Source organism: Larimichthys crocea, chromosome II, assembly GCF_000972845.2.
Source record: "Larimichthys crocea isolate SSNF chromosome II, L_crocea_2.0, whole genome shotgun sequence".
NCBI lineage: Eukaryota > Metazoa > Chordata > Actinopteri > Sciaenidae > Larimichthys > Larimichthys crocea.
Window position 1 is genome coordinate 2,986,703 of NC_040012.1, and position 26,387 is coordinate 3,013,089.

Sequence of the window (26,387 nt, forward strand, 5' to 3'; positions counted from 1 at the left end):
GTGAAACTGTGTCAATAGAAGCCAGAAGGCTAAAAATGAATCTAACCTTCTTTTTTTCAACTTTTACAGTTTAAATTAAGGCTGCAACAATCATAGACTTCATTAATTTCTTCAGGAATGAACCATTCATGTGTTAAACGTGACAAATGCCAAGAAAAGCGAGCGGATCTTTGAGTCTGAGACGTCAGACGTGAGGCGTTTTCTCCTCAAAGCTGTTTGTGATTATTAATATGTATATGTATTTCTATTGATCAGTTAATTGATAAATTGCTTTATGATGTACTGCGGTGCACTAAACTAAAACTTTTTAACACACTAAGCGCCATAAAATACAGTTTTATTGAGCCGTTGCTATGGAAGCGATCGATGTGTGTTCATGTGCAAAACTGACTTTTATCAACTTTTCTTCAGTCACACGCACACACACACTTTTAAACCAAAAGCCAAAAAAAAAAAAAAAAAAAAAGGAACAATAATTGAAAACTAAATTACAATGGAAAGTATGAGTCAGTCCACTTTTCAGCAGTCGCTTTCAGCTCATAAATCATCATCATAACTCTGGCTAGAACAATACGCTGGCAGCTGGGCCGGAGAGAGGAAACCAAAGGTCTCTCAAAGGGGAATTAATCCTTACGGTACGCGTTGGGGGTGGGTGAATTTAGCAAGACACACTCTTGCTCTTGCTCTTGCTCTTGCTTGCGCCACATCAGTGATCGCTCAAGTCTGATTTCCTCAGAAATCCCTGCCGTGCTCATGCGTCGAGGCCATCCAAGAATTACAGTCGCCTCAGTTCTGGCTACCGACTCCAAAACATAAATCTTTCCAAGCTGCTACATCCATCTATCGGCCGTTTGATTTATCCCCTCGTCACGCGGAATAACGTCAAGTCATTACAATTTCACACAGAATTCTTTTTGCAGCAATAGACCGCAGATCCCTGGAGTTACGCTCCACATTTCTGTTTGTGTTCTTTCATATGATTTATTGACTCAAGCCCACATTAACACGTTAGAAATAAGATTAAAATGAAAGCGAAGCGCGTCTGACTGAGCGGAGGGTGGAAATTTGCTCGTCAAACAAAGTGGAAATGACAAGTCGACACGAACGTTGGTCGATGTTTGTTTCATCTAAACCTCTAAATGAACATCATGATTTTAAGGATTAAACCGACGATCCTGTTCATCCTACATTTAAAAATATTCTGTTTACTCTCACAAAACACAAAGATCGCTCAACTGACACCTGACAGAAATCACAGACATCATGTTTAAACATTTTAAACCTCAGAAAGCGTCTGGAATTTACAGAGTAAATGCAGCAAACGTGGTGCCCACATCTATCCATGAATGTTCTGTGAAGAAATACTTTAGTGATGTACTGATCCGATGCACTGGTTGTTGATCAGGTAACCTCCAGTTATGATCATTTTTAAGTCGCCATCTACAAAACTGTTGCAACAAACTGTTATAAACCTCTGAGAACGATGCACGAATGAAAAAATTTGCAAATGAGCAATTGTGTTTTTATTATTTATGAATTAATTACACTACACGGCGCCTCGGGTTACTGCACACAAAGACGAATGAGCTTGATCATTTCCAGATCAAATTGGTGCTTAGTATGAGCCAATACGCAAAGTTTGCGACGGTAAATGAAAAAATAAATAAGTAATTGGCATCGGCGAGTCCGTCCTGTCATTGATTTAAAGAGTGGAGGAATCAGCAAGAACAGATTAGAAATTGATGAATGGACCTTCTTCTTCTGTTGGACTGTTCCACCGGGCTCTCCAATTGGACCAACTTCTCAGATACATTTGGAAATTCCCATTTTGTATTTATTTCATTTGTACTGGACATTTTGAAACCCCCGGTGCTGAATTACAGCTTTTTGTATTTCAATTGATATCACACATTTTCTATGTTGGCTAATTGCCTTTTCCAAGTCAAGACTCCTATTAGAGATTTTCTTTGCCCTGGTTGAGAGCCCGGGCTGGATTAAGAACCACTGCACTCTACAAACAAAATGAGCTCGACTGGATTAAAGTTTAAAATATATCTGACAGTAACTATTATTTCTATCCATATCTGTGAAAAATATTGAAAAACCAAAAGCGAAAACAAAGTTCTCAAGTTCACACACTTGGACAATATCTATGCACCAGCATCACCGAGAGAAACTCGTGTACACTTTACAAATAAAGGTGACCCTGGTTCTGGAAACCCAAATCCTGCAGACTTGGCTTGCACTAAACCAGCTCCATGCCAGGGAATGAGAAGGAAGCAAAGCAGTCAGCAAAAAGAGGGAAGTAACCACTTCACTTTCGCCTACACAGCTGTGTAATCCAAAACATGTTGTCCCGACTCTCCTCTTAGGTCAAAAAACTGCAGCCTAGAACATTTTCTTCCTCTGTTACATGCTTGAGTAACTCTAGAGAAAGTGCGAGGCTGCAGTCCGGCCTTCTTCCCCAAAAAGCGGCAGCCATCAAAACCCTCAGCGACGGTCCATGCCGTAGCCAAAACCCACAGAGCACAGACAGGCAGTGACCAATGTTACTCACGGGTCAGGATACCGCACTGCTTATATATGAGGAGTTTAGTTTCAAAATGTCTAGCGGTGGAGGGAAAAACTAGACCCACCATAAAATAATCATCATTTTTAAAGGCTGGTTGGTAACTTTAAACTTTAGATGACAGCATGATCATACTTTTGTGGACAATATTCTCCACGTCTCATGGTTTTGAAAGATGAACTTCGGGTCAGGATGGATATGTACTTTCGTAAAGTGAGCCGTAGCTTCGCTCTTTCGTGACATTTATTTCCTTGTTTCGAACAAATCTCCGAGATTTGCACCTCGCGCCGGAGAGGCCGGAGGAATGTGACGCCTGACGGGTTCATTATGCGAAGAAGGAAATTGGCCGTATGTGAAAGACTTTCTTTGAAAGTCAAGAGTTTGGAGAGGTGTGACGAGAGTTATAGTTACATGGATTCCGCTCAACGGGTAACAAATACACGAGGGCGGCGAAAGCTATTCATCAAGGCCACAGAGGGAGAGAGAGAGAGGTGTGTTCTCCTCTTTCATACATCCAGTTTGATTTGTTACCTGAGAGGTTACATGAAAGCTTTCATCATAATTCCACCCCCACACCCACATACGGCAGTAAGTGGACGGCTATACAATAAAAGCACTGGGAGAAAAATAACTGTGATTTCATATCACCTACTTCATCAACAAGTCATTTTAATAGACTCACAGATATACAGTGAGGAGAGGCAGCACTACATTATAATGTCTGAGTTTTTGGACACATACATGGAAGTTTCCTTCAGCAGAAGGAGGCCACATGCAAAAAAACGTGTGAAATAAAGCGCTGACCTTCAGGCGAGTGAATCAGAGGAACTACCTCACCAACAAATGCCATAAATCCAATGAGCGAGTCAACTCTCGACTGTCAGATCCAGCAGATTACAGCAACTGACCAATCAACTTGCTCATCTCGAGGTGATTAAGGGAAGAACATTTCAATGTCTGGAAAAAAAAACAACCCATTTATTTCCAATTGGGGGTAAACGGCTCAATCGGTCACAATTGGTTCAAGGTGTTACCGTCTCTGCCAGACAAAATCCTACAAACGCCTACACAGCTATTTCCCCAACTATTACATAATATATCCACATGTATGGGCTTTTATAGGACACTATAGGCTCTTTAGTTCCAGTTGAGGTGGGATCTTATGTTGCTTTCACACCAGGAGAGTCTGGAGGACTCGGTTCGATTGGGCGGGGAATACCGCCAAATTTATGGGAGCGATGTTGCCCAAAACAAGCACCGACTCGGAAGAAGGAAACCCAGCTCATCGATTGGCGTTTTGATTTTTGGCTCGCTGGATAGTCCATTTGCTTTCCCGCTGCACCAGGGTTCACTTGCATATCAGAGTTCGGATGAGCTTTCACACCTGCCCAAACGAACCGGACTATCCAACGGAAACGGACTCTCCATTTAAAGCAACGCTGGTGTAAAAGCGACCTATATATAACAGCACACAGTGAAGACTGAGACAGTTTAAAGAAGTGATGACGGTTTCCCAAGTTTTGGTGTGGAAGAACTTAACCCGCATCCACACAAAACCTTCACATCAACCCCATCCAACTCTTCTGGGATTGAACCGGAAAGTCGACTGCAAAATCATCTACAGTGTTTACGAGGAATAAATTGAAGAAAATGTCTGGGAGCTACGGCGGCGCTGCTCTTACGGAAAAAAAAAACTACTTCAAATACAAAACTTTAGATTCTAATGGAATCAGAACTGACATCCGAGTCGACTTTTCAAACTTTCCACTCCACATCTATCGCTCTAAGTCGCACATTTTGGCTTTACCCCTGTCCCATTTCTACATTCAGATGAAGTTTAAGCACAGTGTGTGCAGCGAGCTCTAGCTCTGGCACTCTGCCTGAAGTTATTTTGTCACTTTGTTCTCTCGCAGCCACCACATATCACTCTAATCCACTCACAGACTCATATCTGCGAGTTTCAGAAAGACAAATTTAAGACTTTTTTATGTTACATGGACTTTTATTTGAGACCATTTCAACAACTAAAATAAAGAAATACGAGGTATATTTAAAGGATATGAAACACTGGGCAATTTCCCTGCATTATTCTCTATAAACACTCTTTTCAATGTGATCTGCATATCATGTGAACTTCATTTTGTATTAATACAAGAGCTGACTGCATAAAATAGTGGAAAGTTCAGGATGTCAGACTGTTTTTTTAAACTTTCACAGACTTTCAGATTTGATTTGTCTCATTCCTGTAATCAAATAGGTGTTTTCCAACAACTATTCCGTGAGCCGTTATGGAAAAAGTGTTAATCTGAGCAGAGGAGGCCAAAGGGGGGCGGCGGTTTTGGATGCGTGACAGATGGGTCTAAGATTAGCTGAGGCTGGTAGACGAGCGGCGCAACCCCAAACTCCCACAGCGGCTGTTAGAGAGCGAGCAAAAGGCAGAACACACGGTGACCTTGACCTCGCCGAGTTTAGACAAAGACAAACACTCGCAGAAGAAGAAGAAGAAGAAAGGGAAGGAGACGTATCAAATCCAGGAGAATGAGACACGACTTTACTCAGGTGTGCGTTACTCACCTTCCCACAAAACACACACACACGCTATGAAACATCCAAACACTGTCGAACACATTCGTTCACTCAGAACACAAACCCGACACAAAACACAACAACAATTATGTCCGAGCAAACACAGATTTACGATTACATTGTTATCGAGCGGTGTGGAACGATTCCACTCAGCATAATGACCCCGATATCCATTTCACTTCAATGCCAGACAATAGAAAACATGTGGAGGGAGGGCGGGCGGGGCGGTGGGGTGGAGGTGAAAGCAGGGGGACGTCTGAGCAGAGGCCAAAACCGACAACAAGAAAACGGCAATCAGACGGAGCGGGGGGGGGAGTGCGAGAGCGAAGCAGCTGAAGGTGATTCATTCGCCGAAATGAGAGGAGTGCTGAGTTGTGACTTATTCCATGAAAGATGTCGATGTTGTTGCTGAAACTCTTAGTGGTGAAACTTCAGCTCCGTTTCCCGGAGAGGAAAAAGTTTAAAGAGTTAAAAAGAAATGACTGACCAGATAGAAAAAGTGTTTGCGTTTATGTTTTTTTTATGTTCGTACATGTGTCATATTTCCCATCTTAGGTTTGGTTAATAAAGGAATAGTCCAGCATTTTATGGGAGCCGTGCTCATCCTCCTTTCGTGCCAAGAGCTCGATGAGACGATCGATACCACCCCTGTGTCTGTACGCTAATAAGGAAGCTGTGAGTAATTAGCTTAGCTTAGCATAAAAGCTGGAAACAGCCAGTCTGGCAACCAGGATCTGTTAATTAGTGAGCTTTGAAGGTGTTGATTGGTTTTACTGTTAGACGGAGACAAACCTCCACAAATCTTCTCATCTAACTCTCACCAATAAACCAAGAGCCTTTTTAATATAAGTCAAAACAAATATTGTATCATAAGGTCAAATTCCATCCAGAAAGACGTCGGGCTCTAACAATTTTCTCGTTTTATCACTTTGAAATCACTTTGCAGGGACAGATAAATACTTTTTTCACAGAGATTTTTCCGTAATTGCTCATTTTCCTTCCAAAAACAATCGGCATGAGACAGAAATATTAATGTCACAAACACTAATTTGCTTCCACTGTTTTAAAAAAGTGTTTTCTCCCACCGAGGAGTTTTTTTGCTTCCCTGAGGTTTGAAATTAAACCTGAAATTTCCATTTTTCTGTTTTTGGCGCCTCATCTTTCGTTGTCAAAAGTTTGAAAAGCCTTGTTCTCGAGTTAGCCCCCCATCTGCTCGTTCACTTAGCCGCGACAGCTAAACTGACGATTCTGGATATTGGAGCTTTTAGAAAGCAAAAAACACACAGCTGAAGAGTGCTGACAGTCTCTCAGCTGAGTGAAAAGTGTGTTTAATTCAAGCTGCTGAAAGCTGATAGATGTGGGTACAGCACGGAAAAGACTGTGCAACAAATCCACAAGAGAGAGCCCCACACACACACACACACACACACACACACACACACACACTATTTCCTATGGCCAAACACCTGATATTGCGCCGCGAACCCATTTCTAAAAAACCTCTGTAAGACGAGATTGTCCTCTGGCTTGATAGGTGGAGCAAGGTACCACCACTGCCATGTTCATTTCCCACTGAGGCTGTCTACACTAAAAATAAATGCACTCAGGTAACAGTGGGGAGTATTTCGAACAAAACATCCATCAAATCAGTGTTCACAGAGAGTTTGGGCCCAATAAAGACAACGTACTCCTCACAGAACTTTATTTTTGTGGTGCATCTTGTCACCTTCTGTTGTTATTTGTGCACTTTAATGCGATACATAATTAACCTGCATATGAAAATGAGCCTTGCGTTTCTTTCCCGTGGACAAGCCTCTTCTAAAATCGACTTATTTTGTTGTTTCAAACAATTACATTCGTTCCAATCAACTCAATATAAATTGATGCATCCTAACCGGTCCAATTGTTGAATAACTTAAGCTCTTAAATGCATCCTAAAAATGTGCAAACACAACTACTGTTGGTGCCATTTTGGAAGGGTTCAGCTGAAGGAGTAATCTGCCCATATTAGTCCTGATTATGTTTTGCATCTGTGCTCACACATGTAGCATTTAGTGTAAGCATCAGATCAGCAGAAACACGATTAATTACTCTTTTCATGCTTACAGACTGGCACTGAACGGAGAGCGTTTGATACAAAATTCAATCTGGTAACTATGACCAGTCGTTAAAGTTACAACCTGGACGTGACTTTATCGTCCCTGTCAAGAATTATAGATTTTATATGTTGAGTTTTGGGTGTGTTTGATGCCAAAGCTCCACTTTGCTCCCCTTGGTCGGCCGCCATGTGAGATCCAACCAAATCAAAACAACAGCAGGAACAGGAACTCTTCTTGTTATGGCACACACGCTGGATCTGGAGAGTGTGTTGTACAGGTCAGACCAGCAGCACTCGGCTGAAATATTTAGCACGATGGTGTCAGGCTGGAGCTCGTTTGGCAGACGTAGGCTCGGGTTGTGAGGAAGTGCCGACTCCCTCACTGCTGGGCTGTAATTAGCTAAGTTACAATTTTGTTTAATTTATTTAAGTGATATTAGATAAAAGAGACACGGCAGTGTCATCAGTCAAACAGTTTAGTTTGAATATGTTTCAGTCCTTGTGCTTAAAGAGCGAGGCTGGAAGGAGGTGGGTCGTATTTTCAGTGGATGATGGAAACATTTCAGTTAATTAAAAGGTAAATAATTCATGTTGTACATTTCATCGATTGTTTTTTTTAATGTATCGTAATTTTCAAACAATAGAGCGCACCTGAATATGAGCTGCACCAGCTAAATTTGAAAAGAAAATACATTTTGTACATATATACTTGAATATAAGCCGCAGGTTTTCATGTTATAACATGAGGTATTTACCCAGAAAGACGATACACGGAAGATTTTTTTTTGTTGTTTTAATTTAAGACACGCTTTTTTCAAACTGTGCCTGAAAATCAGCAGTACGGCACCAACACGGCATCAACACGGGATGCCAAGATTACGTGCAGTAGCTCTATTTCCTTCTTTGACGGCCAGATCGTCTTTAACTTAAAAGCTGCATCATCTGCATTTCTTCATGTGTTTTCCATAATCAGTTTCTGTGCATGATGCACAAGTTCAAAATCAGAACTGGGGTCTTCTTCGGCGCATAATCTTTGCCCACATGTCTGTCTCACTTTTGCATTTACTGCTAGAGAGCGCCCCTGAAATCTATAAATTAGCTGCACCGTTGTATAAGCCGCATGGTTCAGGGTTCGCTTATAGTCTGAAAATTACGGTACAGTGTTTTTTATTCATATTGCAGAATTTAATACGTATTTGTCGGGACGAAAGAATCAAATAAATTATGTTTTTTTATTGTTAATCTTGTTCGTTCTCCCTCCCACAGCTCTCCTCTGATAGGCTGGTTTGAACTGCAGAAGGCCTTTCAGAGTATATATATATATATGTGTTGAGTTCAGTTTTGTATGTTATGTTTTTTTCTGCACACCTCCTCTCCTCCAGGTTTAAAGCTCAGGTCCAGATGTTTGGAGGTAATCAGTGGAGCTACAGTAATTTGGACAATTACTGAGACATTCCGATCCATTTATTCCTTCCTTCTCAAGTGTTTTCCTCTTTCTGTCAGCTGCCTGCAGCCGTCACTGATTGGCAGCGATCAATACGTCTCCGGCTCTGACCTTTGAATGAGCGACTACTTTTCAAAGCTTTACATTAGTCCAAAACTAAGACTGGCCCTAACAATAAAGCGGTGTGACGTAGGAGCGACACACACCTCGTATCGATCGTCACTCCGACCGTTTAAAGAAAGCGAGGTTGAAAAAACAGAAGTATCTCTTTAAATCAATGTGTGTGTGTGTGCATGTGTGTTTGTAGGTGAGAGGGTGAACAGGGGGTTTGGTTAGCTCGCTCACTAATGAGCACCATACATCACATGCTATCAGTGCTAATCACACTAAGGGCTATATTTAGCCATTTAGCTTCAATTACCTGTTTTCCACGGGACTAATCAACACTTAGCTGCTGTGTGTGTGTGTGTGTGTGTGTGTGTGTGTGTGTGTGTGTGTGTGTGTGTGTGTGTGTATGTTTAATTAAGTAGGACAACCTGTGTATGAACATAAGGGCTTAAATAGCTTTTGGAAGGAAACTGTGGTTCTCGTCATGAACTCGTGCTCGGAGAACAGAAGATGTTACGTGGAGGATGTTTCCCTGGCTCGTGTTACGTGTGTGATAGATTTTAATGTGTCTGTCCACATGAAAACCTCTAAATTCAAAGTTTAAGGGTTTAAAATGAAACAGATAAGCACAAATGAACATTTAGGGTTTGTTTTTTTAAATGTGGTGTGGGCCGGGCTGGAGATGGGATCAGAGTCACGCAGCGTGTTTGGTTTTCATTGCTTCTATAAAACAGAACCGGTCATTACTTTTATCTCCAACAATCTTAGAAGTAATTTACTTCTCTGTTAGCTGCCAAACAATAGTTTCCACCCCTCCTGACACGGTTTTCTTTCTATTAGCTCGGCCTAAAATTAAATCCCAAGCTCCTGAACGCCCTTTTTTTGGCTTTCTGCTTCACAAAAACTCTCACAAATCATTATTACAGAGCACGAGCTGTACCAGCGTTGACCAAACATGATACTACATAAAACGGCATATCCGCCGTGTGAGCACATTCTGCACCGCGGGGTCACTGGTTCTTGTTTTTGTCTGTCTCAAGACAAACATGTTGTTCGTCTAACCTCCGTGACATAACGGAGGAAACGGACGGCGCGTTTAACAGATGTATGACGGAGCTAAAAACAGCTTGAAATGTCAATCCAGAGGGGAGGGGAGTGAGAGGAGGAGAAGAAAATGCAGAGGCGGGTGAGGATGATGGACAGAAAGATGGAGAGGTGAAGGAAAAGAGAGAGAGAGAGGGCGAGAGGGGGATAAATATAGCAGGAGGAGGCCCGAGAGGGGAGAAGGAAAACAGGAAGGAATAGATAAAGGGGATGATGGGGTTATCCGAATAAGAAAGGGGGGAAGTGGGTGAAAGGAGGAAAGAAGCCAGGCCAATCATCCGTGAGAAAGACCCAGCGGAGGGAGTGAGCGCTCAGGATCGAGCCAACAGTGCTTTAAACTGAGCTGGCCGAGGCGCTCAGAACACAGTGAACTGGACAGCCTCCCCCTCCTCTCCTCTCCTCTCCTCTCCTCTCTCTCTCTCTTTGCCGGGAATTATTCTGTCACTCCCTTGGCTTAGACAAGTGGTGCTGGGGGAAGTGTTAGCGTAGCGTGAGTTTTTAAATGTGCATGTGTGTGTGTGTGTGGCAACACAGCTGGCAAGGCTCAAGCTGGCTCGAGCGTCTGGGACGTTTCGGTTGCACAATGAAACGGCCGTCAATCCCGAAAGGAAACTACTTCTTTTTTTTTTTACTTTTTATGGTGATAAATCAGCTGAATTAAAAGGAGGTGGGAAATGAGGGGGGAGATGGATGGAGAAAGAAATGGCCGATGGGAGACGGGGTGGGCAGGGAGGAGGTGGACGTTTCGTGAGAGAGTCAAAGAGGCTGAGTAAGATATACAGATATTACACCGTACATACCGTCTGTATTTGTCATCAGAGCTATTAAAAGAGCAGACGACTTCAACAAAAATGCACAAAGTCCATAATTCTTCCACGACGTTGCGTGATTAAGTCCAATAATTTAAGATTTTACTGCGTTTCGGGCTTGTCATGACTCCATGACCAGGTGATCAGGCTTCAGGAAGGCAGGAATTCAACAGACTGGCTGCTGACATAGTATTATTATTATTAACCATCAGGTAGACTGATGAATAAAGAAATACTATGGAGTATAATCTGTGGACCGACTCCAGTTCTGAAGCTGTGAGAGACACTGGAATATTTCTATTAACAAAGTTTAGAATCCATGACGCACCAAAAATAATAAACTATTACTTTATGATGATATTTTGGGGTGTTTTCTCTCAACCTTTACTTTACCACAACACTAGAACCACCAAAGGAGTCATTTTTACCCCTGATGCATCATATAAAGAACCACCAAAGGAGTCATTTTTACCCCTGATGCATCATATAAGGCATTATTTCTATAAACAGTTAAATCATTTTTTATTTATATATATTAGACTTGAGAAAATAACTATTTAAAATTCTGTTTATGTGGTTTATGAATCTTACCGGGCGCGTTGCGACTGTTTCTATGAGGGATAAATATTACACCTCAGCGGTTCTAGGTATAAATGTTATTTTTCTTTTTACCCTGAAGCCCTCATAATTCACTAGATTATTAATAAGCACATTTTATGAATTTCATTTTGAAAGAGTTACGTACGTTTGAAGACGCCTTGGCGGTTCTAGTGTTAAATATGTCTCAACGGTCACTCGATGATTGGTGGAGAAAAACCACCTTGGCGTCACTTCCTCTGCACTTTTACAGTTTTCCAAAAGATGAACAAAAATACACAACAAAGCCAACAGATGCTGTCCAGCAGCTTTTTAAAAAGGTGCTACAAGGAGCGGCTATGAAACCGATGCATGACTTCAACAAACAAGAACATCATTGTTTTTTTCTGAAGTTGTTCTTGATGCTGTGAACACGTTTGTCCACAGGGGTCGCCAGAATCAACAGAAGCTTCCTCCTGTTGCTTTAAGCACCACAGGGTGGATTTATTTCTCAAACTACACCAACACGATTGTTCCTCTGCAGACTTCATTAAAGAAGATTTGCAGAACAACTTTAATCACTGAGCTGTGTGCGCAGTATCACACGTACATGTATCTAAAAAAAAACATATTTGTATGAGAGCAGCCCCGACGGGAACATAACCGCTAATACTAGACGTGTTAGCACCTGTAAAATCTGGAGCAACACATCTGCGAGTTTATGAGCGTGAGCCCGGCCGAAGATTTGAAACCTTCAGATGTGAGACTGACCCACATACGAAGCCGCTCTCCAGCCAGGCGGAGGTCTCATAAGCCTCGCTGTAATTGAGGGCCAAGGGAGCACCTCAGGAGTGACGGCCGCTTAATGAGAAATTATAGTTCTGCTGATGCTTTCAGAAAAACCTGACTCCATTTGATAGTAATTACATCTCATATGGTTTCATTACGCCGGCTCCTTATTTGGATTAGGCGATATTACGACTGAAATAGGAGGGGATAAACTCTGCCGGGATTAACATGCATTTGAGACCCCCCAACACACACACACACACACAAATGAATGAAGTCTAGTGAGTGAGTCCAGAAACAGAGTTGTTAAAATCATACCGCAGATTCGACTTAATTATCCTCAATTTCTTTGTCGTCAATTAGCTTTTGAGTCCCATTATAACAATACAGAGGATTTAGTCTGATGCTTCGAGGACTTCAGTAACCACCTGTCCCCGAGGTGGTGCTCACACTGGACTGGTTTTAGCAGTAAAGGTGCATTATTCTAATTGGTTCCAGTGGGTTTTAAAGGATTTGGGTGTGCTGCTTATGCACTCGTTACTTTTTCCCCCACCCAGCGAACTGGACATTTTCTAAGAGTGTTCTGAGTTCTTCAAGTTGCAGAAATGATGACGTCCAATCATCTTTGCTTGACTTGTATTGTAGAGTTCACCGGGTGTTTGGACTTCCAGGTGAGTTTTAGATTTGTTTGTCTGCCATCACTGTGTTTTTTTGTTTGTTTGTTTTTAAGATTATTTTTTGGGCCTTTTATGCCTTTATTGATAGTACAGCTGAAGATAGACAGGAAGGAGTGACACGCAATAAATTAGCCGTCCGATGCGGGATTCGAACCGGGGCCAGCTGCAGTGAGGACTATAGCCTCCACACACGGGGCGGCCGCTTAACCCACTACGCTACCGACCGCCCCCATCACTGTGTTTTGAACAGCCTGAATGTCGTTGCTGTCGATGGGTCATCATGCCAACAAACCAGTAATTGACAATCAAGTACGTGTTTCTGAGAAACACGACGCCTCTCACAACAAAATGTGCAAATGGGATCAGGGTGAAGTACGGTATGATCACCACTTAAATATTCAAAAATGTTTCCATCGGACTCTGAAGTGTTTTATAAGAGTTCACCTGTCTCTGCTGATTAATCAGTCAGATTTGTTGAGCCCATGGTGACATCTTCAAATGTTTGTTTGATCCAAATCATGAAGATGCTGAGTTTAAAATGAATTATGACTCAGAAAAGCAGTAAATCCTCATTTGAAAGAGCAGAACCAGAGACTATTTCGGCTTTCTTTCACTGTTTTTGTTTGAAAAATGACTAAAACGATACATAAATTATCAATAGTTGCAGATTATTCTTCAAAACTGCATTTTTAATTGTCTTTCGAAAGGTTTTTAAACACATTCATCCATCCACATCGTCTTTCCAGCTCAACTACCACCTCACTTCATTCATTCGGGAACTGTTTCTAGTAAATTGCCCCTCCAGCACTTTCTCTGCAGCACTAGCTGATTTTAAAACCACTGTTGATAATTGGAGACCTGGAGTTTGCATAGATAATATCCCCGGGTGCCGTGACTTCAGAGAGAGACACTTTCTCATCACCACACATATTGCACTTGCGATTAAAAGTGGTTCTGCTAAGTCAGAGGTAAGAGCCAGTGGATTTGAGATTCGGTGGTATTAGAGCTGTAGAGTTTAGGCTTTAATCCAGGCCGAGGTAGAGCAGGCGTCAAGGTTTTCCCTGTCTGAGTCTATCTCTCACACCCACACCACGCAAACACACACAGGAGTTAAGTCTCTGCAATTTATGAGCGCTAACCTACATACACGTCGATGCAGAAGTTAGCTCTCACCTTAAAAGTACCCAAAGTTCCCTGCTCGCTCACTCCCTCTCCTGCATACCTCCCCAGACCCATCATCAAATCTCGTTCCCTTTCACCACCTCCATTCCCCAGGAGAGGAGCCCTGGCACTGAAATCTAATTAAAGGCTCCATAAGCAGAGCTCAAATGAAACTGTCACATCAAAGTCGCCGCTGGGACAGAATGACACAAATCAATAAGACAGCGAGCTCCGGCAGATCCCCCCGTGCACCCTTGAGACTCCAGAAGCCGACCTGGGCTGGGATTAGAGCAGTCAGACAGCGCTCTGACGGCAGGTGGGGAGGCTGAGGAGTGTCGGCAGGCTGTAGTCTGTGTTAGTGATGGAGACTGTTTGTCTGAGCTTCAATCTTATCTGCCTGCGTCCCAAAATTCTGCAACACAGCTGTGTTAGAAAACAACAGAAAGCAAATGCACGAGGCACAACGATCCAGAATCTGATTCAGTGGCGTGCAAGCTGTGTTTTTACAGGTTGCAGTATACATTGAACTTGAAATAGTGAACTTGATCGGAGTCGTGCTTTCAGACAGCGACTGGTTGGAGGTGGAGCCGCCAATTCGAAATACAGAACATCGATTCTTCCAGCTACCTTTGTTCCTACTGGCCTGTACGCCACAGACTGCTGCTATCCACCAACACATTTTCATAGACAGAGTTGAACATTTAGTTTTTGATAATCGCCTCATCGCCTTAGATAAACGTTACCAACGTCAGTGTTTAGTCTGGTTTTCACAGCAGAGATGGTTAATCTTTGGCTAACGTTAAGCTACCGTGGCTCTCTGCCTGAAAGAGCTGCCAGAAAATGAAAATGACTGATGTACTCGGAGGGGGAGGGAGAGCAAAGATGGACTCAGCCAAACTCAGAGCATGGATATCATGGTAGAAAAAAAGTCCAAATCTAGGCTATCCAGGTATCTTTCCATTTGTAATAGAAGTTTATAGCAGATTGAATCCTGGAGGGAACGGTTAAACGACTCGTGGGGCTCGACGGACGGAAAGTTCCAGGAGATTGACAGATTAGTTAAAACAGTAGAGGAATGGAGAATGACTTACCTGCATGGACAAGAGTGGAGACCGGGTTCAAGGGAAGACAGGAACAAGAGAAGAGAAAGAGAAAAGATAAAAAAAAAAAAGTTAGTCCAGTTGTCTCAGAGTTGGTCTGAAAATCTACATTGACTTAATGGTGCAACATCAATTCAGAAAGTAGAGCGGGCTTTTCCCATGGGATCCATTAACTCTCCAAGACATTAAATAGACAGAAAAGAATGTGAGTTATAAAAGAATAAATAATAATAACAGAGCACCATCATGAAAGGTGCATCCTAAAATATTAAAAACAGTAGACTGAGGTACAAAACTGGGTTTGTGTCAAGATTAAAAGACGAGAAACAGTCGTGGAAGAGCTGGTAGGTGGATTGGGAGTTTGTTGGGTTTGTAGAGAGCTGCTGCTAAAAATCGAAGCGTAATTTGGTAACGTAAAGTCGGTATTTAACCCAGTTTTCCATGTTATTAAAAAACTAGTCATGAAATGCAATGCAGCTTTGAATCCATTCAAACCATCCCTTTTTTTGCCTTCGACTGAGTCTTTAAAGTATTTAAAATGTGTCAACATGAAGCCGACAGACCTTTGCCGCAGTCTGTTTGGGGTTTATTTCTCTACAACCCCCCTCGAAACTTTTAACACTCCACTGAGTGAGAGCCACGGGGTATTTGGGACTACACTGGCTTGTATTGGCCAATATTTCAGCCCAGTGCTGTGTGAACTAATCTTCCTTCCAGGCTTCAAATCCAATTATGCATTGCACAATGTTAAATTACCAAACAACAAATGCATTGTTGTGCCAGTTCCCCAAGAACAGCCGGTGGGGGGGGACAAACACTCTTCACTGCTGTCATTTGCATCATCACAAGTCACATAAAACATTCAATTTCTGTTGGAATCCAATCATCTGGCTTCGTTTGCACCATGACCTGGAATCTGTGATAAGAATAGGTTTGATTTCATTCGATTGGACCAACACGGGCATTTATTTGAGTTATGTCAGCATAAAAAAAGTTTCCATGAGCCTTCAAGTCCTTTTACAACCTCTTGAAATGCATAATTTAAGCGCACCCAAAGAGCAGATGGTTCATTAAACTCTGCATTTTCTGAGATGCTATACATTCCCTATCATTTAGGGAACATAAAGCGCATTATCCCACCCTCTGCAAAGCAATCCTTATCCTAAGAGACATCGATACTTTACAGAGTATCAAGGGAATAGGAGAGTGGGGCTTGCTAAGCCAGCCTTGTTGTTGAAATAAGCACTTTTACATCTCGCACAGACAGCAGAAATCTGACAACGATACCTTACACAATGGCCATTGTCGGAGGCAAAGCAGTGAGGGAAGAGCAAGCAAACGGGCTAATTTGCTGTGTGAACAAAAGGACGTCTGAAAAAGCTCTGCAGTGACACGTTTCTGTTGCATTAGGGATTGAGAAGGGATTAGAGTCGAGTATGTGATCCTGCCTTGTCTGACTGGGATCATTTTTTTTGTTTTTTTTGAAGAGATGAGGCACGGCATGTCTGCAGAAAACAAAATAATGGAAGCGACAACAGACAGTCTCTGCCTCCTACATTTATCACCCATCCTAAAGAAAGGATGTAAACAAACAAAGGCAGTCCTTTTCAGAAGTCACTCTTTATATTCATTGTGTTGTCGACAGAGGTACCCACTGAAGACGTCCTCCTTTATTCTCTATTACCGAACATGAGAGCAGACAGCTCAGCAGACACTTGTCTTCCTTCCAAAACTGAAGGTTGGCCCTTAAATGTAGTAATCTTGACTAAAACAACCAGATTTTACACGAGTACACTTGAAAGAGATCTACGGTGCAACATCTATACTTTCCCTCAGTTAATTCAAAGTTAATTCTTGTAAATTTCCATTAAATTCCCAAAGATTTTCTGTTTTTTTCCCCAGCTTAACTTCCCATGGAAAGTTTCCACAAATTATTATTAGGTCAGACAAAACAGTTCCCACCCGATGAAGGTCGACTGACCAATACATCATGAATAAAACTATATAAAAGCACCTTAATAATACCTGGATGTTTTAGACCATTGTGGCCAATGTTGTAAATCAACGAGCAGGTGTATTATGTATTATTTTACTTCATTATATGTAATATGAGGTATTTATATATATTTGACAGGTATTCCTGTCCTAAAACTTCATATCTAACAAGATACAGTTCAGTTTGTCACGGAGTACAGTGTTGACACCATTTCAGATGCAGTATTAGTTGTGTTTATTTCTATATTTGTGCAGCTTTAATGGGTATGGAATATTCTATGAATGTTCTATAAATGACAAAGCATCTTAGAAGATTTCTTCTGGATCTCGGCGGAGCCAGATGACCCGAGAAGGCAGTCCCAGTTTGATAAATGATGTACACTGCAAGTGTAAATTAGGCTGGTTGGTTTGGGGAGAAGTAAAAAAAAAATAAACACTTTATTTCAGCCTTTTTCTCAAAGCTTTAAGTATGAAACAAAGTATGCATTATGTATTTATCTTCCCTTTTACAGTGGCCACAGAGTTATTGATGATTTTTAAACGTTGTGCACAAAAACTAAATGAATTTAAAGTCTGCTATCTTGTACCAGACGATGGTTTTAACTTCTGCTTGGGAACGAAGCACCAACTCAGAGCACGGAGGTGAAAAGAACAGGCTCTCAACAGTTGTTTACAGGTGACTGAACCGAACACAACAGGTTTATGACAAGAGACAGTCCATACGAACATATACACGCGTGTAAAAACTTGCAGACTTTCAGTGAGTTGCAGCGAGTTCTTCTCGGTGAGTGCCTGGATATCTTGGGAATGCGTTTGTTGATCTGCTTGGTATTCTGGCAGGCTCGGTGCACAAGTCAAGCATGGCAGATATGCCTGTGCAAGTCATCCCAAAGCCCAGAGCAGAAGGTACACCCTGACTGGGCACGGAAACAGAACATTTCACAGTCTTGACTCGTAACACATGGTCCTCGCAGAATCAGTGTGCATGAGAGTGAATGACCAAATGAGCAAGTGAAAGAAAGAGAGAGAGAGAACGCTGTGTATCATATTAACGTGTACGTGCATTCATTTGAAAACATGCCCAGTCACATCCCTTCAGTCTCTTTGCTCAGTGCCTAACTGCTACTCCACATCCCTGAGTCTTAAATTAAGTCTCTGAAAAAGCTCCAAAACTAAGTTCCCATGACCGAGTTAAGACTCATAAACCCCCCTCCATTACAACAATTATGAAATAATTGCATCATTTTCATCACCCCCACAAAGAGCTCTCTCTCTTCGGTTGAACTCAGACAGATTTGGTCTAGATCAGTCTTAATCAGTGCTGTCAGACCAAAGTTCACCCGATTCCCGGTCGTACAGCGTCAAAGGCAAAATTCCCATTATAGACGAAGGCGTGGGAGGCAGTAAGGGGTATAAGATAGACAGACAGACAAAACAATGGAAAGAGACGGACAGAAAGAAAAAGAGACGTCGAGAGAAAGAGCTCTCAATGGCCTCGGTTCAAAGCTGACTGCATGCCAGGGTCTGTTTTAATGTTAATTCAACCAAACGGACAACAAGTGCCGCTCTGCTTCTCCAGGCAATTAATCTTGTGCGAGCCAAGCAAAGAGAGAGATTTCAGAGAGGGCTAAATAAGTCTGCATAATTTTTCTGAGCCAATTACCGTGACAAGGAACAGGAGGGGAGAGGAGAGAGAGAGAGAGAGAGAGGGATGGAGGTAGACGAGGGATAGTCGGACAGAACGGGAGCGAGGGAGGAGTTTGACGGAAAGAAAGACGTACGGGAGAATGTGTAACAAAAATGGAAACCGACGTGGCGGGATGCCAGGACTCAGTTTTTGGGTCAAATCCTAAACTGAAGGAAGAGCGAGACAGAGGTGTAAGGTGTCAACAAAGGCCAGAATTCACAGCGGTGGCTCTGAACGCAGCGATGTCAAAAAGAAAAGCAAATCGATCAGTGTCAAAACTAGTCAGTAGTACTCCACGTCTGACAGAAAAGGATGTGAAGCCTGATTCTCGGTGAGGACGGCACAGACAAAGAGCTTTTTTGGCTGCAACACTGAGCTTAGCTGTCAGTAATGCACTTACACTGACAGATAACCGTTATTATGGATGCTGTTAAAGTTGAATGATGTCGCTGACGGAGATATAAACGCAATTTAAGAGGCTTGTTCAAAGAGATGATTTCCCCTCGTTGGGAAAAAGTAGTTAAACCCAGAACAATTCCTCTTTTTAAATTGCTGGGTGATAGCGTCGGGGGCATTTCCCGGGATGTATTTCACTTCACCCGAGTAATGTTCTAATATCCAGAGAGGTGTGTGAAAACGTTTGACCCCGGCCATTCCACGTTTCATGAAAACGTATCCTCAGAAAATAACACGGGGGCCTCCGGCTACATTTGATGCTTTCTTTGGTGACCGCAATTACCGACACGTTAAGAAACCCAACCAAGGAAATGTTGGCTTTAAAGTCGCCGCAGTCCGCTTTAACTGATTCTGACAGCAAGTGCAAAAAAAAAAACCATCAAGGACGTCAAGAGAGAAAAATCCCCCAACTCTGCGGTTTGTGTGTCTGGTCCAACGTGGCCACCTTAGAGTGGACTTTTTCTTTCAGACCTAACACTGTACAAATAAACAGAGGGATCTATGACAGGAGAGGGGAGGTCTTGGGTTTAAACGTGGGGTTGTGTGGACTGTCGCTGTTGTGGGTTTATGGGGTTTTATGTGAGTGCAAGCCAGCTGTTGGTTTTTCCAGGTGTTATTTGGTCTTTTTGAGGTCAGACGCTGTTTAACAAAATCAAAAATACTGACGATTACAAGAGAGGTAAGAACCTGCAAATGTGTTAATCTGTTATTTTTTGCTGAGCGGTTGATTCGTCGAATTATCGTTCCAGCAGTAATACAAGGGGGGGTTGGGGTTGAGCTTACTTTTTATTGATTAATCAGTCAGATCATCGTCTCGATTCGTTGTTTAATCGATAAAATGTGACAAAATGGTGACAAATATTTCACAATAAAGTCCCAAAGGTGTCATCCTCAAATGTCTCATTTTGTTAAATGTTCAGTTTACTGTCACAGAGGACTAGGTTTGCAAAATTCTGGGAATTTTCAAAGCTGGAAGCTTTCCATATGGAATTAACGGGAATTTAAGGAAATAAATGATGAAAAACTGGAAATTTACAAAATTGGAGGTTGGTTCTTAACAGGAAACTTAAATATAGTAAATATATTTTAGCATAATCTTGACTAAAGCAACTAGATTTCATGTAAGCACGCAGTTTGATGATGATACAGTTTGTTTAAATTACCAATTTATAGTTAATTCCCGTGGAGTTTCCGATTTTGAATTTTTCCAAAATTCCCCAGCTTACCTGGGTAATTTTTCCAAAATTACCCAGAAGATGTTCACATTTTTTAGAGCCTGAAGTCAAAGAATTAAATAAAAAACGAGTAAAAATGATTAATCGATGTCAATTAATGTAATAGCTGACAAACTGTTCACACATATTTGTGTGATCTCTGTGAGGTCTTTGATCCTCTTTAGTTCATGCAGATCTGCCTCCTTTAATCTCCTTTGGGAGAAAAACAAGTAAAAACACAGAACAACAAAGAGAAAACTGACTAACGTCTTATTGTGTCACAGCTCTTTGGATTCATCCATCACAAGCTACTTTTCTCTGAACCCGTCTTCTGTTTTTGATGTTGGGTTGAATCATTATAAGTGACGGCTGTGTGCACATATATATAAAAATATATGAATGTCTCATCTAACTTGCCACATGCAGCCTGCTGTACTTCCTGTCACTGTGCAGCCACGGTGTGCTTTGGTGTATGTGTGAGTGTGTCTGCTCTCTCCCCTGCTGTTCTGTCAGAGATTGCAGAGGTTATTTCATAAAGGTCCATCTCCAGGCCTGCCTCAGACCCAATCATCCCCCCAGCAAATCTCATTTACACCAAACCCTGGGGACACTGCGGCCATTTCTGCTGCTAACTCCACACTGCAGCAGCCTGCAGTGAGGCTCTGTTAAGCAGCAGAAACATGGTAGTGTGTGTGGTGGTGGCTCTGGTGGGGGGTACACTGCCTTTCCCATTACACAGATTCTCATCAAAATGTAGGTTTTACATCACTGCAGAAGCTAAATCCTAATATGATCTTCCCAGGAGGAGCTCATCCTTTATGCACACCCATATGTGTCAGCTCTTGTCAGTGTGGCTTTGACTAACAATCCGCATGTGTGACGTTAATGTTTCTGGTCATCAAGGAAATCGAAGTTGTTCTTCTACCAGAGTTTCAGTTAAACAGCATGTTATATTTGTCAGCTGTGTGCCGCGTTTCAGCTGCCTGAGGCGTGAATGCTTCCAAAATAAGACGTGTTGGTTGTCTGAACAGACACAGGGAGAGGTTTAGAGTACGGTTCTATGCAACAATCATTTATATTCATCTTTGTTTTGTGTATAAAAGAAAAAAGAAACTGCCAATAGTTGTCACAGGTGCATCCTACCTACAGTTCAAACACCGATATAATGATCTAAACCTCTGGTTTTCAAACCTCTCAAGCTGCCTGGAGGGGTACTTAGAGGAATCTATGAAATCTCTTTTTTAAATGCAATAAATTAAATTAAAAACATATTATTATATCAAAATGCTACAAAGTTTGTGGGTGGACAGGTAGGTAGGTGAGAGGTAGGTAGGTAGGTAGGGGGGAGGATAGGTAGGTAGGTATGTGGGTAGGTAGGTAGGTAGGTAGGTAGGTAGGTAGGTAGGTAGGTACGTACGTACGTACGTACGTAGGTAGGAGGATAGGTAGGGGGGAGGATAGGTAGGTAGGTAGGTAGGTAGGTGGATAGTTAGGTAGGTGGATAGTTAGGTAGGTAGGTAGGTAGGTAGGTAGGTAGGTATGTATGTATGTATGTATGTATGTATGTATGTATGTATGTATGTATGTGGGTGGGTGGGTAGGTAGGTAGGTAGGTAGGTAGGTAGGTAGGTAGGTAGGTACGTACGTACGTAGGTAGGAGGATAGGTAGGTAGGTAGGTAGGTAGGTAGGTAGGTATGTATGTGGATAGTTTCTTTCTGTGTAAACAGTCAGAGTCTACTGTATTTTTATGTTTGTCATAGTGATGGAACTTTGAGAGTAATAATTTCTCAGGTCTGAGAAACACTGATCCAAACAAAAGAAACAAATACATCTCCACATTTAGGGAACTAAAGGAACAAATTGCGCACTGCTGAAAAAGGATCCATCTTCCATCAATCCACCTCTTTCATATGTTTCATGCAAATACGGCACTCGCAGCGTGATTAAAGACACGCCGCTCTCCTCAGATGCTGAAATTACCACGTGCGTCTGCACATGATGAGCGAGGAGGGTCGCGACCGCACGCTCGATAATAAGCCCGACTTCTCTCTCCTCCGCTGGGATGTCGCGCTCAGAGGATGAGCAGCGGTGGCGGTGGAGAGGTCTGTGGGTGAGAGCTGTGCGTCTGTTTGCATCATGCTCGGAGTCAAACTTATCAGCGTCTCTGTTATGACAACCCGACTTGTTACAGAGCTGATACTGTATGTATCTGTTTGCATCATCTCCATCAGTGTCTCTGCTGTGGCAACTGAAATCTGTGTTTGTGTGTGTGTGTGTGATGAAGACAGCGACCGAGCAGGGAGTGAGTTCAGTGTCTTGCCCTCAGGTCTGTCCACACTTTGGCCTTTGAGTTACAATCAAACCACTTCGATTTGTAAGTGCAGATGTTACAAAAGATTTCCTCTGACGCGTGACAGCCAAAGATCCTGCAGAAAAAAAAAACTGAATACCCTTGAGACATCTGGAAATATTTTTGCCTTAAAATAAAAAAGAACCACAGCCTCTTGGGATTTTGGAAAAAGTAAACACTTTTTAAAAAAATTTCATTACGCAACTGGCTTCCCTCCACGAAGGTAGCCTGAAGGGTGGCCAAAGGCTGCAGCTCTGCGGCAGGCATGGCCATTTAGTTTATAGGATCAGACCACCGTGTGTGTGTGTGTGTGTGTGTGTGTGTGTGCATGTTTTAGATGCTTGGCTTCAAATCATAGATCTTTGTCGACCATTTAAATGCATGTTCTACAACCACTCTGAATGTGGAAGCCATTACTTTCCATTCATTTTTGCATGATATAAACATATATTAGCAGACAGAAACTTTAAAATTTATGACACAAAACACGAGGTCTACATTTATGTTGTTGGATTTTTTTTTAAACCGTATGGAAATAAATAGAATCAACGGTTGCAGCAAACGTTCGGAAAATCTGAATTCCTGAAGCCCAACAGGAGGTTTTGCGAAATCAGTCGGCTGCGATATATAAAAAAAAATGTGATTTGTAATAATAGGTTTCACAAACTCTGACAAACACACACTTTTACATCCTCTCCCCTTTCGTTAGTCCATATATCAGACGATAACAGGATGTCTTGCCACTCGGGGTCAGCTGCTGCTCGGAGGATTCAGAGGTCGTGTTTAGATATGATAAAACGGGCAGAGAGTCGAGCGGCTGGCCGCGACTCAACAATCTGCTTATTTAACACTCGTGCGGACTTCCTGAGCTCTCAAGAAGAAGAGGAAGACACACACACACACACACTTTTCCCAGCACTGGCCAGCACGGCCGACTTGGCACTTGTTGATTAGTCATAATGGATTTACCATGCGCTCGGAGCAAAGAGGTGCTAGCCGCAGTCTGTGAGTGAATGAATGGGTGAATGAATGGCAGGATATCGGGCCACTCCATCAAATCAGACGGCCTCCCTTCAACCTGCGGCTGCAGATAGGGTCGCTATCTGTTTACCCAGCCTATCGGGGCGTAGTGTGAAGAGTCCTTTGTGGTAAATATGTGAAAAGACACGAGGAGATCCGCTCGACTGCACTGGATCCGAGTTCCCCTGAGCTGAAGCAACCTTTGTCTGGATTGTAAAGAATAAAAACACCGCTGGTACAATATTTCATCAGGACTCATCGATCAGTGATCTACAATACAGACAAAACTGAAGGTTGGCCCTTTAACAGGGAACTTAAAAATAGCTGGCGAAAATATATTTCAGCACAATCTTGACTAAAACAACCAGATTTCATGCAGGTACATGTGAATATCAGTCACATGCACATAGCACACTGCTTACTGCAGGGCTATTGAGGCCACGCCCCCTACCTGCACAGGTGATTTCTGTACCTGGACCACACTTTAGAGCCCTGTTGAAGATGCACATTTGAGCTGGTGGACTACATAATATTTGTTCAATAAAATAGTTAAAACTTGATAAAGTTCTACTTACAAATAAATCTGTTGAAATGTTTTTTTAAATTGTTTTATTTTGCACGTCTGCTTATGACAAAATTAAATGTTTATTTTTAAGTTTGGATATCATACAGTTTGTTTAGATTACACCAAATTTACAGTTAATCCCATAAAATTCCATAATTCCAATCAGCAATATTCCCATTTCCATGCAAAGTTTCCAGAAGGTTTCCACCCCTTTGCAGCTCTAGTAGTGAGTATTGAAACTATGAACTAAAAGTATTTATTCAGTTATCAGACGTATTCCGACTGACAAATCAGGAAACAATCGATTCAAAGATGTATTGTTGCATTCATGTACGTTTACTTAGGTTGATTAAGACCGGTGTGAAAAATACATTAGAAAGATTAGTGAATAAAATTCAAGATAAACTTATAACTCATATATAAAAATCAAGTCAAATGTTCTTAAAGTTCTTGTGCGTCTTGCTTGTGTTAAACATTAAACATCGATGTTCTTGTGCGTCTTGCTTGTGTTAAACATTAAACATCGATTCATGGAGAACATGTTTAAAGATTAAAGATTAAAGTATTGTGTCAGTGGTACTGAAACTATATTATAATTTGCTTTATTTGGAACCGGCACATCGTCACAGTTCAAACTGGAGCAGCTCTTGCGAAAGCGATCGACCGTTACGTGACCGTTTCACTCCTTCAGGGCCGCGGCGTAACATGAACACTCAACAATATGCAAACCATAACATACCTCCTCTGGACAATAATATTGGCGCTCTCGTCTGTGTTTGGGTTACCTCCACTGTAACAATAGGAGGATGGGGTGCCGACATGTGAGACGACGGCGCGGTGGGCTGCACTCGATTAGGATGGATCCTGATTGTCGGGGGGTCAATGAGTTTGTTGTGGGTGCAGCTTCATGCTGGTCTGCCAGTGGAAGCCGGATGCTCGGAGGAAGTCTTCATCAGTGCATGTGTGTGTGTGTGTTCTGTATATGTAGGCTATTTAATTGTCTGCATGTATGTGTGTGTGTGTGTAGATCTGGAAACTAGGACACCATGTAAGAACATGCTCTAACGCGCCACTGTCAGGCAGTCCAATAAAAGCCCGTCCAGCTTCTCAGTGCGTTTCTGCCTCATTACGTTTTTCTTCTAGAAGAATATTTTGCTGCACTGAGGTTTTAAAACGTCCTTTTCACCGACTGCAACGTTGGCAATACGACAAAACGTACCCCGAGATGATATGAATTCAAACCTTAAAGACTTTTCTAGATCATTAATAATGGATCTTTCATATCTGTTTCATAACTTGTATTAGACCATTGAGGGTATGTTACAAGTCAGCGAGATGGGTTGTTTTATAGCAATGTTGGATTTATAGCCTAAATTTTTCAGGTATTCATTAACTGGATTTGCTGGAAACTGATATTTGAATCCATGAGAGGGCAAATTCATCACAAAAAATACTGATATCACGTGAATCATCTCAGCTCAGAGTGTTTCAAAGTTAGTCGTCATTTTCTGAACACATCCGACACGTTTCAGTTGCCTAATTTCATAAACTCGTCGATATTTTTAATCATTCAAATTTGGCCGGGTGGTTAATAACACTTTCTTCTTTGGTCTGACAAACTCACATTTATTCTGACTTTAACCATTTTTATGAACCCTCCAGCTAAAACGTGACGATTTTTCCTCCCAAGCTCAATCTCCGACTGCAGATGAGAGGACTGAACTATTTATTCATGCCGACTTTTAATAATTCCTGATCTTCAGGGGCCGTCGGATCAAAGCAGAGACGGTGGAAGGAAGCGACTGCACAAACAGCGCCGATCACATCACAACATCCTGTTTATTCCTTTATACCTTTAACGCTCACTTCCTGCCAACATTCCTGCCACTTCCTGCGGTTAGGAGTTTTAAAATTCATCATTTACCAACTGGGCGAAGGAATCGAGGGGGAAATAACGGCTGTGTGTGTGTGTGTGTGTGTGTGTACGACATTAGACGTGACACACTGTGTGGTGGAGAGTTATGATTTTACCAGAAATTCAATATCGAGCCACAGTTTAATCACACGACATCAATAAT

At 42.1% G+C, this 26,387-nt stretch overlaps 1 protein-coding gene across 8 annotated transcripts in view; it reads right to left on the minus strand.

The window, feature by feature from the left end:
- The window catches only part of pard3ab (par-3 family cell polarity regulator alpha, b), a 230,300-nt gene that overhangs the window by 148,703 nt on the left and 55,210 nt on the right, over nucleotides 1-26,387 (minus strand). The window lies entirely within an intron of this gene.